The sequence below is a fragment of the Ictidomys tridecemlineatus genome, chromosome 12 (genome assembly GCF_052094955.1).
Source record: "Ictidomys tridecemlineatus isolate mIctTri1 chromosome 12, mIctTri1.hap1, whole genome shotgun sequence".
Classification (NCBI taxonomy): Eukaryota; Metazoa; Chordata; class Mammalia; order Rodentia; family Sciuridae; genus Ictidomys; species Ictidomys tridecemlineatus.
Genome location: NC_135488.1, coordinates 7,077,794 through 7,091,846, shown reverse-complemented (window position 1 = coordinate 7,091,846; position 14,053 = coordinate 7,077,794).

Genomic DNA, 14,053 nt, shown 5'->3' with positions numbered 1-14,053 from the left:
GATGCACCATAGATGAGGCATCTGGGAGCCTGCCAAGGCCTCTGCTGGTACCAAGAGAAGGAGCTGCCAACACTATGACTGGTCCTGCAGGTGAGGGTCGCTCTTTCCCCCTGAGAGAAAGCAAAGAGCCTTTAGTCTGTGTCAGCACAATTTCCCCTGTGGTACCTGAGATGGAAAGAGAACAGAAAGGTCACTTGTGCAGTCTAGGTCACACCCCAATCTCCACAGTAGAGACAGGACCCTGCAATACCCTGACCTTGATAACTCAGTTTGCTAAATAGAGGTGCCAGGACACAGAACCCACCAAAATGAAAGAGTTTTCACAGGTGTGTAGAACCTTCCATTGATCCCTTACCTGGGAGCCAGAGTATCAGGATACAGAGGAGCTAAATGAGGGCTGCCATGGCTCCCTCTGAATCCCCCCTGAGGCAGAGCTTCCCAGAGCCTTGCTCACCATGTCCCAGCAACATGAGGTCATCCACATTTCTTAACTTTAGTAAATGAGCAACTTTAGCCACCAGGGAAAACTTGTAAAGGACACTATATGTACATCTATTGAAAGGAAATGAGGATGTATCTGTGACAACGTTTTTCTAGTTTGAAATGACAGATGGTACAGATGACAATGTCATGGAGTAACCTGGTTCTTCTCCGCTGGGGTGGGAAAAGCTTCAAGTACCAGCTATGCCTGCAAAGCTCAGAAACATAGTATGGTATAACCAAGTGTCTCTTTTCAGACAGATACAGGGACCAGCTACAGGGCCCAGTCACAGAGCTGACACTACCTGCCACAGACCTCTGGCTGAACTTGTAGTCTTCTGGAATCCACAGCAGCTCAGGCGTCAGACCTGAGTTCAGGCAAAGATAACTCTCTTGCTCTAGGTCACAGCCTGAAATAACTGTGGTCATGTGGACACTAGGCAGCGCTGCCTCATATGACTCTGCATGGATGGCCTCATGTTGCTTGGACATGATGAGCAGAAAATGGCAAGAACTCTAGAGTCCAGAGAAAACCATGCTGTCCAGAAGGTAGGCTGCAGACCTACAGCAACTGATGGGCCTGTCACATTGAAAAGATGTTGGGTACCAGATGTGTGAGGCCTGCTGCCTCATTCCCTTCAAAAGAAGAACAAGGAATTGTTCCTGGCTCCTCAAATCAGTGAGAAGGAAGCTCAGTGTGGACTGGGCTCTGTGCAGAGCTGAGATGGCACCCTCCATCTGGGTAAGCTGCACCAACCACTCATCAGCTACCTGGGAAGCTTGTCTGTGCTGAGGGGTCCAGAGCAGGACACTTTGCAGCAGGCTTGTGCTGTGACCCAGGAGCCCTGCTGTGTGGCCATGGGGCCCAGCATATTGCTAGGGGAAGAAGGGTTTGTACTAGATGAAGACATTGTGTGTGCCTCTGACAAGTCCCCAATAAGGAGTCACAGAATAGACCTGCAGGAAACAAAACAGAAGGAAAGAGAGAAGGAAGGAAGGAAGGTACAAATGAGAGAATGGAGGAAGGGAGGGAAGGAAGGGATGGAGGAGGAAGGGATGGGGAAGGGAGAGAGGGAAGAAGGGAAGAAAGGGTGGGAGGGGGATGGAGAAAAAAGATTATTGACTGTTCTAAAAGCAGCTCCAAATGAGCCCTGGTACCATTCCTTGGAAACTGAGTGACTGAGTGACTGAGCTGCTCACCACATGGGGAGTGTGGGACTCAGCACAGGGCAGCACCAGCTGGTCCCAGCTCTGCTTACATTAAAATGGAAGTGGTACACTGAGATTGGTCTAGAGGAGATGCAGAGGTTCCACTTAATGCACACACAGTGTCCCAGGGATCCAAGAGCCTTCCCTTTCCTTATGGCATCACTTGACCATTGTAACCTCATTGATTTACACATATGTTAATTCCAGAGGGAAAGATGCTAGACTGTTCTCAAATGGCACAAAGAAGTTGCACTGCCTTCCCAGTGCAGCAATGTTAATGGGGACAACTGAGGTTAGCAGATATCTGAGCAGATGTCATAACCTTAATGTGGACAGAGGAGTGATCTGAGTCCAAGATGTGAGCATAGTTTTCTGGAGTCTGTGCAAGGCTGGCCAGCATGGCCCCTGTTAAGAGCAGCTACACTCCAGAGCTCCAGAGGCTGCAGATTGTGCTGACCCCACCTGCCTACAGAAGTCAGGAAACTCCAGTTTCAAAACTACTTCAGTGTAGTCTCCTGCTCCTTACTAGACAGCTCAGAGAAGTTCACCTGTGAATGTATCAGGACCCAGGAAAATTGATTGACACGTGTCAAAAGCAGATGATAACTTGCCACCAGAGGAGGTAGGGTACGATTGAGAGCCATCAGAGGATGAGTAGGTAGAACAATTGTGGGTCCTAACCAGGCCAAGGCATCATAGAGAGGAGGTGCTGGCACCTTCTATGGGATGTCTGGGGTGAAGAGGATTCAAGGGTAAACCAGTACAGTGAGCTGATATTGCTGTTGCTGTTGGTATGAGCGACTGGTCCCAGAGGCACTTAATGCCTGATCTACACCCCAGAATGTTTTCTATTTTCTTTGCTAAGTGTGGGAATCACAATTGTTATGTGCACATTATTATCTGTGCTATACTTTGGGTGTCAGTGTCCCTGAGGAGCTCCTGGGCCACTGCAGGAATCCACAGGCTCCACCTTCACTCAGAGGGGCTGTGGCTTCTGGGGAAGAGGGGCCCTTCTCATGAAGAGATTCCAGGTTTTGAAAGCAGTGACTTAGACTGTGATTACATAGATTTTAAAATGCCACTTGAAATGGCTATAGTGTCTTTTAATTTGTGCTAGGAATCCAAAGTGACATAGAGAGCCAACTCCTCCCACAAAGTAACAAAGTCACTCACTAAAACTGAAGGAAATGGTCATGTCTCACCTGTTGCACCTGAGAAGGAAAGAGGGTAAAGGTGCAGAGAAACCTCCCTGGCCCTTCCTACCAAAGTCTACTTGAGATCTCCAGAGCATGGTGCCCCTGAGCTGCACTGTCAGCAGGTGGATGCAGCAGGAGGAGCAGCTGAGGCAGCCCAGCCTCACACTTCTGCTCCCTGGGAGGTTTTCCACATGGCCTATATCACTGTGGAAGGGAGCTTATCATATTGTTGACAGTAATAAGTGGCAACATCTTCAGGCTCCACGCTGCTGATGGTGAGAGTGTAATCTGTTCCAGATCCACTGCCACTGAACCTTGAAGGGACCCCAGATTGCAGATTGGATGCCTTATATATCAGGGGTTTAGGAGCTTGCCCTGGCTTCTGTTGATACCTAGCTAACCAACTGTTAATACTCTGACTGGCCCTGCAGGTGATGGTGACTCTTTCTCCATGAGAAACAGGCAAGCAGGATGGAGACTGGGTCATCGTGATGTCACATCTGGCACCTGACATTGGAAACATAAACATAAATATTCTTATAATTAATCATGTTTCAAGAATACTTTCCTGAGTAGCCAGGCAGCACTGACCACACGTGATGAGTAAATCCCAAATACTGTCCCTCCTTACCTGGGAGGCAGAGCAGCAGGAGCCCCAGGAGCTAAGAAGAGGCCCTCATGTCCATGCTGTTTCCTGACAGGGACTAACTCCTATACAGGGTGTGAGAAGCCTCTTAAGAAGTCCTCAGGGCCATGGGCTGTGCTGTGGGTACATGCAAATCAGCAGGGCTAGACAGGCTGGTCACAGCTGCAAGGTAGTCTCATATGTCACTCAGCACATGCCAGGTGCCCAGGATGATTCTGCCCTTCCTCCCTTAGTGTCCCCAAGACACACTTAGACATGTGATTGTTCTTCCCGTCCTGAGAAGAGCAAGCAAAGCCTACACAGGCTCTTTCCTAAATTAGAGTAATTTCAGAAGCAAGATTTACTTTTTTTCATTGCTACAGTAAAGATGGAGCTCAGCTCACCCTGGGCCCCTGTGCACTGAACAGTGAGTGACCTGCTCCTAGCAGAGGACTATAGGCATATCCTGGGGACAGAACTGAAATTGCAATCCCCCCCAATCCTATCCCATCCTCAGTAGATACATCCAGGGTCTGGTCACAATCACTGAAAAGGGTTTTTAGTGTGTTCTGTCCCCTTTCTTAAATTCACAAAGAAAATTCATCCTTACTGCCCACCTGAGGCACCTTCAGAGCAGGGACCCTTGTCCTCTTACCAACCTTGTCCAAATGCTGATGTGTATTCTGACTCCACTCCATGAATCCCTGAGTAAATGTCTTTTTGTCTGCTTGTATGCTTTGTACAGATCACAAATTAAAATGTAAATCGTTTCTGAACTTGCATCTGGGGAGACACAGCTGGTGCATGGAGGCCCTGCAGCCCTGTGGGCCTGAGTTCAGGGCAGAGCTCCCAAGCCCTAGTGTCCCCCATGGCACAGAATCACTGTTTATGTCCCTGTCTTTGTAGATCAGGTTCCTGGAATTGTTTATTTTGTGCTGTTTTCTCTCTAGTGACAGGTCTATGGAGCATCAACAGGCAGGATTTGTAGTTTGGGATCCTAGAGCCTTGATCAAGGATATTTTCTCCCCAATTCACAAAGCTTCCACTTCCTCCATCACTAGGAGAGATTCTGTAGGAAATTCAAGTGACCACTCTCCCCAAGAAATTGTCCTATTATTTAAGGACAAAGGGTTAACAGTTCATTCTGGTCTCAGGATTGTTGACATCTTGGCCTTGTTACCCACATGAGATGTCACAGGTGTGGTTCTGTCAAAGAGATGTGGCCTGAGGGACCCTGCATGGTGAAGGCATAGAGGTGGGAACTGTGGGGGCTCCTGGTGTGGAGCTGCCAACCCACCAAATGCTTCTTACCCAATTACTTCTAGAGCCTCTTTGAGATTTTTAGCAGCTCCCAGGGGCTCTCAGTCCAGGACCAACACTTTGCAGTTGGGTGGGGTCACACAAGACCCATGGGAAGCAGAAGGGAAGGTCCCAGAGGTACTGCAGCTCCAGGTGCCTCCAGGAACTGGGCCTCTCCCCTCAGCTTCTGCAGGTGCTGAGCAAGGAAGGGACCTACTCCTGGCCCCCTAAGGATCCAGCTGAGACCCCCATCTTCTCTGTAGGAGTCCTGGGGCTCCAGGGACATGTGTGACTGGGGTGTCCTCCTCCCAGGCAAGAGCAGCCTTGATTTTCCTTTTTAATCAAGTTTTCTTACATTATTTTTGTATCAAGAATAGACTCACTTAGAGGTGGGCCAGGGGGATGGTGACCCTGGGGCTCTGCAGGGGAGGATGTGTCAGGAGCTTGGTCCCTGGCTGAGGTCTGGAGTCTGCTGTGCCTGGGAAGGTTCAGCACATCACAGCTGTGACTCATCACAGCCACTAACACAGGGACTGAGGACATGGAAAAAGAAGGGGGAAGTGAAGGTGTTCAAGTTAGGAACCCTCTGGGCACAGCAGACATTGTGGAGGTCACGCTGAAAGAGAAAACAGTTTTTTCCCAGCCTTGAAGACAGATCAGAAAATCTCATGTGAGGGGGAAGAAAAAGATGGGAAGTAAGAAAATCATGTACAGTTATGTCTTTATAGCACTGTTGAAAGTCAGCTCATTGAGGCTATAGACTGTGGTCAATTAACTAGTGATATCTATTTGAATTATTTTGAAAAGATTATTGATGCTGTAGGCCTTGGTTGATTTTGCACACTGTAGAAGTAATATATATATATATATATATATATATATATATATATATATATATATATATACACACACACACACACACACACACACATATATATTTATAAAATAAAAATTTATATACAAATTATATATTATATAATATATATTGTATGTAATATGTATTTATTTATTTTTATATATGTATATATGATTTTTTTAAATGAACAATGTTCTTTTGAGCTCTTGAGGTCCCTGCTCTTCCCAAGTGCCCCTCCTGGTCTTGCTGTTGCTGTCCCCCATTGGCCATGGGGCTTCTTCCTCCACTGTCAGATGCATCTCCAGATGCCCCTGGGCCTTTCCTAATCCACACAGAGGAACAACCACACACACCACATACCACACATCACAGTGGACTCCACACAGAATTCATCATGTATTGAAATGGTTCTGCTCCTTTTCCCTCCTGCAGTCACTATTTCCTGCATGCCTTGATCCCCATGGCCATGAGGACATCAGTGACTGTGTCACACACTGGCTCAAGTGCACCTTCTCTGTGTGAGGACTGTTACTTATTCCAGCAAACTCTGCCATGCAGCTGAAAACCCTCAAGCACAAGAGTATGTCCTGTCTTTTATATTATATAAAAATATGGGGAACTCTTCTAAACTCCATGTACATCTTTCACAGTTGAAAAAGATCAACTGGGCAATATAAAGGATAGTTAGAAGAGAAACAAGCATCTTTTGAAATGATACAAAGATAGTGTGTATGTAAAATGTCAGCTAAGGTTTATTGTTCCCCACAAAGGAGGACGGAGAGAACCCAGGAGGATGGTACTTAATGGGAGGGTCCATCCTGGGAAGGAGGTTGGGGGCTGAGAACTGACTCATGCAGCCATCTGACATCAGGACCAGGTAGCTAGTTACAACTGTGTCTCTTGAGCTCTGACCCTAGAAAGAGAGGGGAAGGTCTGGGCATGTTCCTAGAGTAAGTGGAGCAGACATTGAAAACAGCATTTTCCCATCCAGCGCATAGAGCTCACACACAGGCAGCCCTGAGTGCCCCCAGATGGTCCCCTCTCACTCAGGCTGTTTTAACATTTGGTCTCAACGATCATGGCACACAATTCCAGAGTATAACATATGATGTTCTCCAATATGAAATTTTTCTGTAGAGATAATTTTTTAGTGTGTCTGACAGGAGGCACACTGCAGAAATATTGTCAATAATGTGTTTTACTATGTTTGGGATCAAATCTGTGCTATACTGAAAAGTGATTGTTCAAAAAATGATTTTCATATAAAGTAATTAGTGAAAATCATTAATGAAATACCCTTATCTGAGAACTATTTCTGTAGTTTTGATGCTGATATTTTTATGCCAAAAATTATTGTTGGAAGACTGAACAAATATATTATTTTATGTTAAAATGCAGATAATTCTGTCTTTAATCAGCATATTTATGTCAAGTTATAATTCATGGACATTATCCTTGTGTCCACTACCAAGTTTCTGTCTTACCCTGTCACCTCTGCTTGAGCTCACTCCAGGAATCACATGGATTGTCCCACAGTTAATGTGAAAAGAGAAAAAAAACCCACTAGGCTTTGACTTGAATGGATTAGCTCAAAAATGGCACAGGTTAGGTGAATGCTCCCCGAGTGTAGCCAGAATAATGGCTCATCAGGGGGGACAACAAGCATCTTCTTGGGGGGTTCCTCTTCATGCTGAGGAAGGTGTAAGTAACCTGAAAACTTAAAGTCTAATAATTAGTGAAGAACAAAGAACAAATAGTCAAAAATATAAATACAAAATGGGACCCCTGATACTCCCAGTCCACACAAGAGCTTGCATTAAACAAAGGAAAGATGGCTCTGGTCACTTATTTAAGGGGGTGCATCAAAGGCAGAGATAAGGTGTAAAGGGGGAGTCTTGCTTCCTGTTGTCTTGCAGTCAGCAGGTTGACTGGCACCTTGGCAGGTTATATCCATCTCAGGTGCTGTATGGGCCATGGTAAAGTGGGACAGTAATTCACAATATCTCTGGGCAATTGAGCTGAGAAAATGTCCACTGGTCATTCCCAGATACAAGATGTTCCTATCCACCAGGCTTCCATGCTCAGTGACCCACACACAATCCATGGACAGCTTGTGAAAATGGTGGATCTCATATATTACATCAAGCTAGCAGATATTTAGGAAGAGCATATTGGGTGTGGACAGAGGTGCCCTGGTCAAAGATCTGTGCATGGACTCCTGAATGGTTGCTTGGCTGAGGGCCTGGAGGAGGAGACAGGAAATCAGACACTGTGATCCTGAGAGTTGCAGCAGATGGGCTTGTGGAGTGGGTTCTGCATGTGCAGACTTTATGGATTCTGTGGGAAGGCAGACAAAGTGCAACAGAGAAGAGCTAAATGGCCATGTGAGCTAGAAGCCTCTCTCCTCTGGGAAGACTGCCTGGTCTCTGTGTCCCCCTCACTACCACCATATTTGCACAATAGATTCTTGATCAAGTGGAGACAGGAATGGGGGTCACGAGAAGTGACATGTCTCTTCACCCCTACCTCTACTGTGCTGTTGGTACTACAGCCACCTCAGGGTATCTGATTTCTCTGAAGCAGAACAAAATGTCACCAGCAACTTGTGGGGAGTTGGAGTTTAATCAGAGTTCCCTGGAGGGCTCCGGTGCCTTCTTGGAACACACCTGTGCTGTGGTCATGTGTGCCTTCCCTGCCCACTCTGAGGAGCCTCAGTGTCCAGGCGCTCAGACAGCATGTGGTCTGCTGAGATGGGAATCTTCACACCTGGACCTGCTGTGTGCTGCAGGACAAGGAACCCTAAGTGCATCATGGTGACTTCCACTGGTCTTCCTAACACAGCGTCAGCCAGAACCCCCTTGGGGACGACCTCCTGCAGACTAGAGGAGTATCCTTTGAGAATTGCTTCATCTTCATTTCATAACCCTGATGGCAGAAAGGCATGTCTTAGAGAGCTAAGGGGCATGGGACCTTCTAGGCTTGTTACTGTAAACTCTTCTGGAAACAGGTCTCATCTCAGCAGTAAAACTTCTCCTGGGAACACGCAGAATACCTTAAAGTATATTCTAATCTTTATTAACTCAGGATCCTTCAGACAGTAGACAAAGAGACATCTAAGTTACTTATTGTTGTGCAGGTTGTACAATTCAACTGTAATCATAGGTTTCTGCTTCTAAATTGGTGGTTGAGACAAGTATGTTGGGGGAACATCAGGACTGAGGGTCTGTGATGGACACTTGTCAAAAGCAGATGGAGGATGTCCCCAAATGAAGGTGATGGAACATCAGCAACCAGCAGAAGAAGGCAGAGCAGGGCATCTATTTTAAGCCCTCACCTGCTCACACTGCATAGGCTGCAGCTGTGCTATGGAGGCCTGAGGTGGAGGGAGAGGAACAGGTGCAGTGAGGACTTCTTGGTTTTCTCCCTATGGTAGGCTTCCTTCAGAATCATGAGCCATGTGTGTCATTTGTTTCCAGACTAGGAGTTCTGAGTGAGCCTCTGTTTTAAGACAAAATTACTGCCAAAATGAATTAATAGAATTATTTTAATGTGACTATTTGTATACCTCTGTAGACTGTGTTATTGTTTGATTAAGGTGTTCCCTAAACCTCCTGAGTTAATGTAGGAATATTCAGAGGGGAGATGATTAGTCTAAGAGAGCTTAGGCTAGTCAGTCCCTCAAGTGGGAGTGGGCTAACTGGGTGGGGACTGCAGGCAGGTGAGTGTGACAGGAGGACATGTGACACTAGAGGTGAGACATGGAAGGGTGCATTTTCCCTGAAGCCCCTCCACATCTCTCCTTACATTTCCTGGGCACCAGGAGAAAAGCAGCTGTCCCCACCACACCCTTCTGCACTGATGTTCTGCCCACCTGGGCCCAGAGCAATGGGATAACCTGACCATGGACTGGACTTCTGAACCTATGAGCCCAAATAAACTTTTCCTGCACTATGTTAGACTTGTGCTGAATTTTTTAGCACAACAATGTAAACTGACAAACACATACTGGAGATTAAAAGGATTTGCCCTGAATTCAGGTATCTGTCACTACTAAGTGCTTCTGAGGAGTATCCTAACCTAGCAGGATAAGAAAGCTTTTATCTGGTGGGCCCTGCCCTCTGTAGACCAGAAGTCATAGACTTGGCAAGAACTAGGAACTGATTATCCATTCATAATTTCCAGCCCTGTTATGTGAGCCAATTCTACGAATGTACAGGTTGCAAAGAAACACTCAACATCATAAAAACCTTTATAACCTCCTAAAATGAGAAAATTCAGTCAGTTCAAATAAACACTTAGTTGAAAAGTATCTGAACATTATCTAAAGTGGATTTTAAATCAACCACAATAAAAGTGCATAATTCAGCAATTGCAAAGTGTTTGAAACAAATGAAGAACAAACAGAAAGCAACAGCCAGGGAACAGAAACTGTTCAAAGACAAAAATTCCACTCACTATAAGAGCCAGTGGGGAGCTAAATAGGTGAATGGAGCAGACAGAAGAAGGGGGCAGCAGGAGGGACAGCCATGGTCCCACTCAGCTAGAGAACTCTGGGAGACAACCTAGTGGGCCAGAGAACAGGGACTCAGATGACCAGGAGGTGCTGCCAGCTTACCCTATAGCCACACTGTCAGCTTCTGAAGACAGAGACAGACCTTAAAAGCTGGGAGGGAAAAGTGACTCCTTAGCTTTATTGGAGAAGCAACTGCAATGAACAGAGAATTCCTCCCCTGGAAACACTTTCAAGGAAAGGACACACTTTCAAGTGTTGAACAAAAATATGTGGATCTAGAACTCTAGATCCAGGAGATGTTCCTCAGGAATCATGGTAAAATCAAAAGCGCTCAGTTGTAGAAACATGAAGAGAGTGTGTAGCTGACCTCACACTGGCTGCGAGGGGCTCTATAGAGAACAGAGACATGATAGGAGCAGGGACCAGGAACACAGGATGGGGAAAAACCATAAAGAATGGACAAGTGACAAGCCTTTGAGAGCTGGATCTGAGCACTAAACATTGTGGACATCTTTTCAAACATCATGTGACACCTCAGGTAACTAGGGAAATGCAAATTAAAACACATGAGGCAACACCCTCCCTGAGGGATGGCCAAGTCCAGGAGGGTGCACCCCACAGGCAGCAGGGGGAGAGCCCAGGCCCCATCCCTGCTGCTGAGCTGGTCCTGGCTGCAGTCGCAATCCACTCCCAGCAGCTGAGGGTTCTGGGGAGTGTCCACAAGCTATCTCCTAGATGAAGACAGGATGTGCAAGACAGTGTGACAGATTCTGATAGCATGAGACATTCTGCTCTTAAACTAAAGATGGTGAAAACACACATCTAAAAATAAATATAATTCTGTACTGGAAAACTTATAGTAACTGTGTTAAGCATTGAAAACTTGCAGGACACAAGCCTGCCCTTCTCTCGGGGGGGGGGGATGGATCAGTATATTATAGAGCCAGAAAGTAGAATATTACTCAGCAATGAAAAAAACAGTTATTTTGCTGGGTGCTGTGGTACTCACCTGTAAGTCCACCAACTGGGATGCTGAGGCAGGAGGATCACAAGTTTAAGGCCAGGTTCAGAAACTTAGTAAGGACCTAACAACTTAGAGAGATAGTGCCTCAAAAAAAAAAAACATTAAAAATGTGACTACGAATATAGCTGAGTGCATTGTTGGGGATGCAAATCAAGTCAAGATGGAGCCTGGAAGTTTGCCAAGAGGAGTGGTTTGTGCAGCAATGCCAGCGAGCCATTAAGATGGTGGGTGAGGATTCCTTATTGGCTGAGTGCTGTATCTATATAATGTTAATTGAGTCAAGCTGTGTGTAATCAGTTAGGTATATATACCCCTGCTGTCCTGCAATAAAGCAGTTCCACTACCTTAGCAGCCCGCTACTTTGAGTTCTTGCTCATTTCCCGCTGAGTTCATTTGCAATAAAGTAGTTCCTGTTTAAACCTTCAAGTTGCTTGTCACTTCCGGTTATTTTGCTTAGTCGAACTGCGGCAGTTCATGTCTGGATTTAATACAAAATCTGAAGAAAAACTTGAAAAAGAAACAAGTAAATAAATCTCTATGCTGTAGTGAAAACACCTGGAGGAGGAGGAGGTTTGTGTGCACAGCACTCAGGGTGACAGGCCAGGCTGAACATCGTCCATGCTGTGAGTGCCAGGCAGGAGTCACTCATCCCGGGTGAAACTACAGGATGGAAAATCATGAAAGTCCACAGCAGAGAGGGGGGTGAGGAGCATCTGGAGCTCAGAGAGTGTGAGGGCAGGATCTGCACTGCACCAGGCCACTCTGTTGGACACATGTCACTGTCCACTTGTCTAGTTCCACAGAATTCACAAATGACCCTGGTGTGACCTGTAGACTTGGGCCAAGTTTTATGAAATGTTACAGAAGCGACAGACTATGGGGGTGGTGATAGAGGGGCTGTCGGAGCAGAGGGGACACAGGAGAACCCTGCTCTTCACCCAGTTTTGCTGGGAACTTAAAGCACACTGAAAATCAAGGTCTTAAAATATTCCCTTGGGGAATACATGGAGAGGCCTATCTTTGCTGCACGACACCAACTATTGCCATTAGAGTCCCTCGAAGTCTGAATTCTGTCATGTAACATGTCACTGAGGCTGTTATCATGGTCATCTACTGGGACTGAGAATAAGGAAAGAGTCAGGGAGAAAAGGAGCCCCCCTGGATCTTTCCACAAACCCTCCCTGTGGCCCTGGAATCCTAGTGCATTTGAGCAGTGCCCTCAGCAGGTGGAGGAAGCAGGAGGAGCAGCTGGGGCAGCCCAGCCTCACACTTCTGCTTCCTGGAAGGTTTTTGTCATGGCCTGTGTCACTATTCATGGGTATCTGCTATCTCATTTACAGTAATAATTGGCAAAACCTTCAGGCTCCAGGCTGCTGATGGTGAGAGTGAAATCTGTCCCAGATCCACTGCCACTTAACCTAAAGTGGACCCCAGATTGCAAACTGGTTGTAAGATAGATGAGAAGCTTAGAAGCTTGCCCTGGTTTCTGCTGGTACCAGTTTAAATTACTGCCAATACCCTGACTGGACCTGCAAGTGAGGGTGACTCTGTCTCCAGGAGTAACAGACAAGAAGGATGGAGACTGGATCATAGTGATGTCACATCTGACACCTGATATTGGAAACATAAAAAGAAATAAATTTGTAAGTAGAGATGTTACAAGAGGACTTTCTTGAGTAGCCAGACAGCACTGACCACACTGTGATTAGTAAATCCCCAGTGCTGTCCCCTCTTACCTGGGAGGCAGTGCAGCAAGAGCCCCAGGAGTTGACCAGGGGCCCTCATGGCCATGCTATTTCCTGACTGGGACTAACTCCTGCACAGGTTGTGAGCAGCCTCTTAAGAAGTCCTCAGTCCAGTGGGCTGTGTTGTGGGCACATGCAAATCAGTAGGTAGGGCTGGGCACAGGTGCAGGGTAGGCTCCTCCTGGTCAATCAACAGAGGCTCAGTGTGTCCAGGTGTCCCAGATCAGACCTGGACAGCTCAGATTTGCTTGGAGGAACATGGTTCCCTGGGGCCACAGGACACAGTCAGCCCCCTGAGCTGTGAGGGTCATCAAAGACCCACCAGAGCTTCATCTCAGCCAGAGTTGAATTTGCTTAGAAATGAATGAAAGAAATATTATATGCCATTTACTTAATGTTTAGGAGATAAATTATGTGGATCTATCTGTGTTTACTCTGTCTCCAGTATGAATATAGTGTGCACATAGATATGTCATGAATTTTGGTTTAATGTTTGATTTTATTTTTTTTTAATTTTTTTCTTTGTTTCTTTGTCAGTTCTGGTGATCTACACAGAGCCTCTTACATACTAGCACAGCAATGAGCTAAACCCAAATTGGTTTCATTTTATTTATATACAGTGATTCTATAGTTTTCCTGGGGTGCCCATGAACCTGTAATCCTCCTCCCTCAGTCTCAAGGTGTTCAGAATTACAGGTGTTTGCCACCCTGCCCATGTGACTCTAAGTCCAGTCACCCTGAGCCTGGGCAGGTAAAGCTAGCATCTCTTGCCTAAACCCACGGCTGCCTCTCAACTCTCAGGACTGAGCATGAGCACCATGGAGTTCAGGACCTGCACAGGGACCTCCAGCTGCCTAGAACAGTAACTTTTCCATTGCTTATGACACTGGGTGACCCACAGAGCTATGGTTACTGATAGGAGCAGGTGTCATACAGATGGGCAATTGTTCTTTACCCGAATGAGATAGAAGTTCTATGTCCAGACCTCGGTAATGGGCAGCTCCTTTATGGTGGCTTCCCTCATACAGGGCTGAAGAAATGGTTCTGTGACTGCATGGCTGAAGGACAAGGCCATTCACACATGCTGGTGGCCACTCCTCTGACTA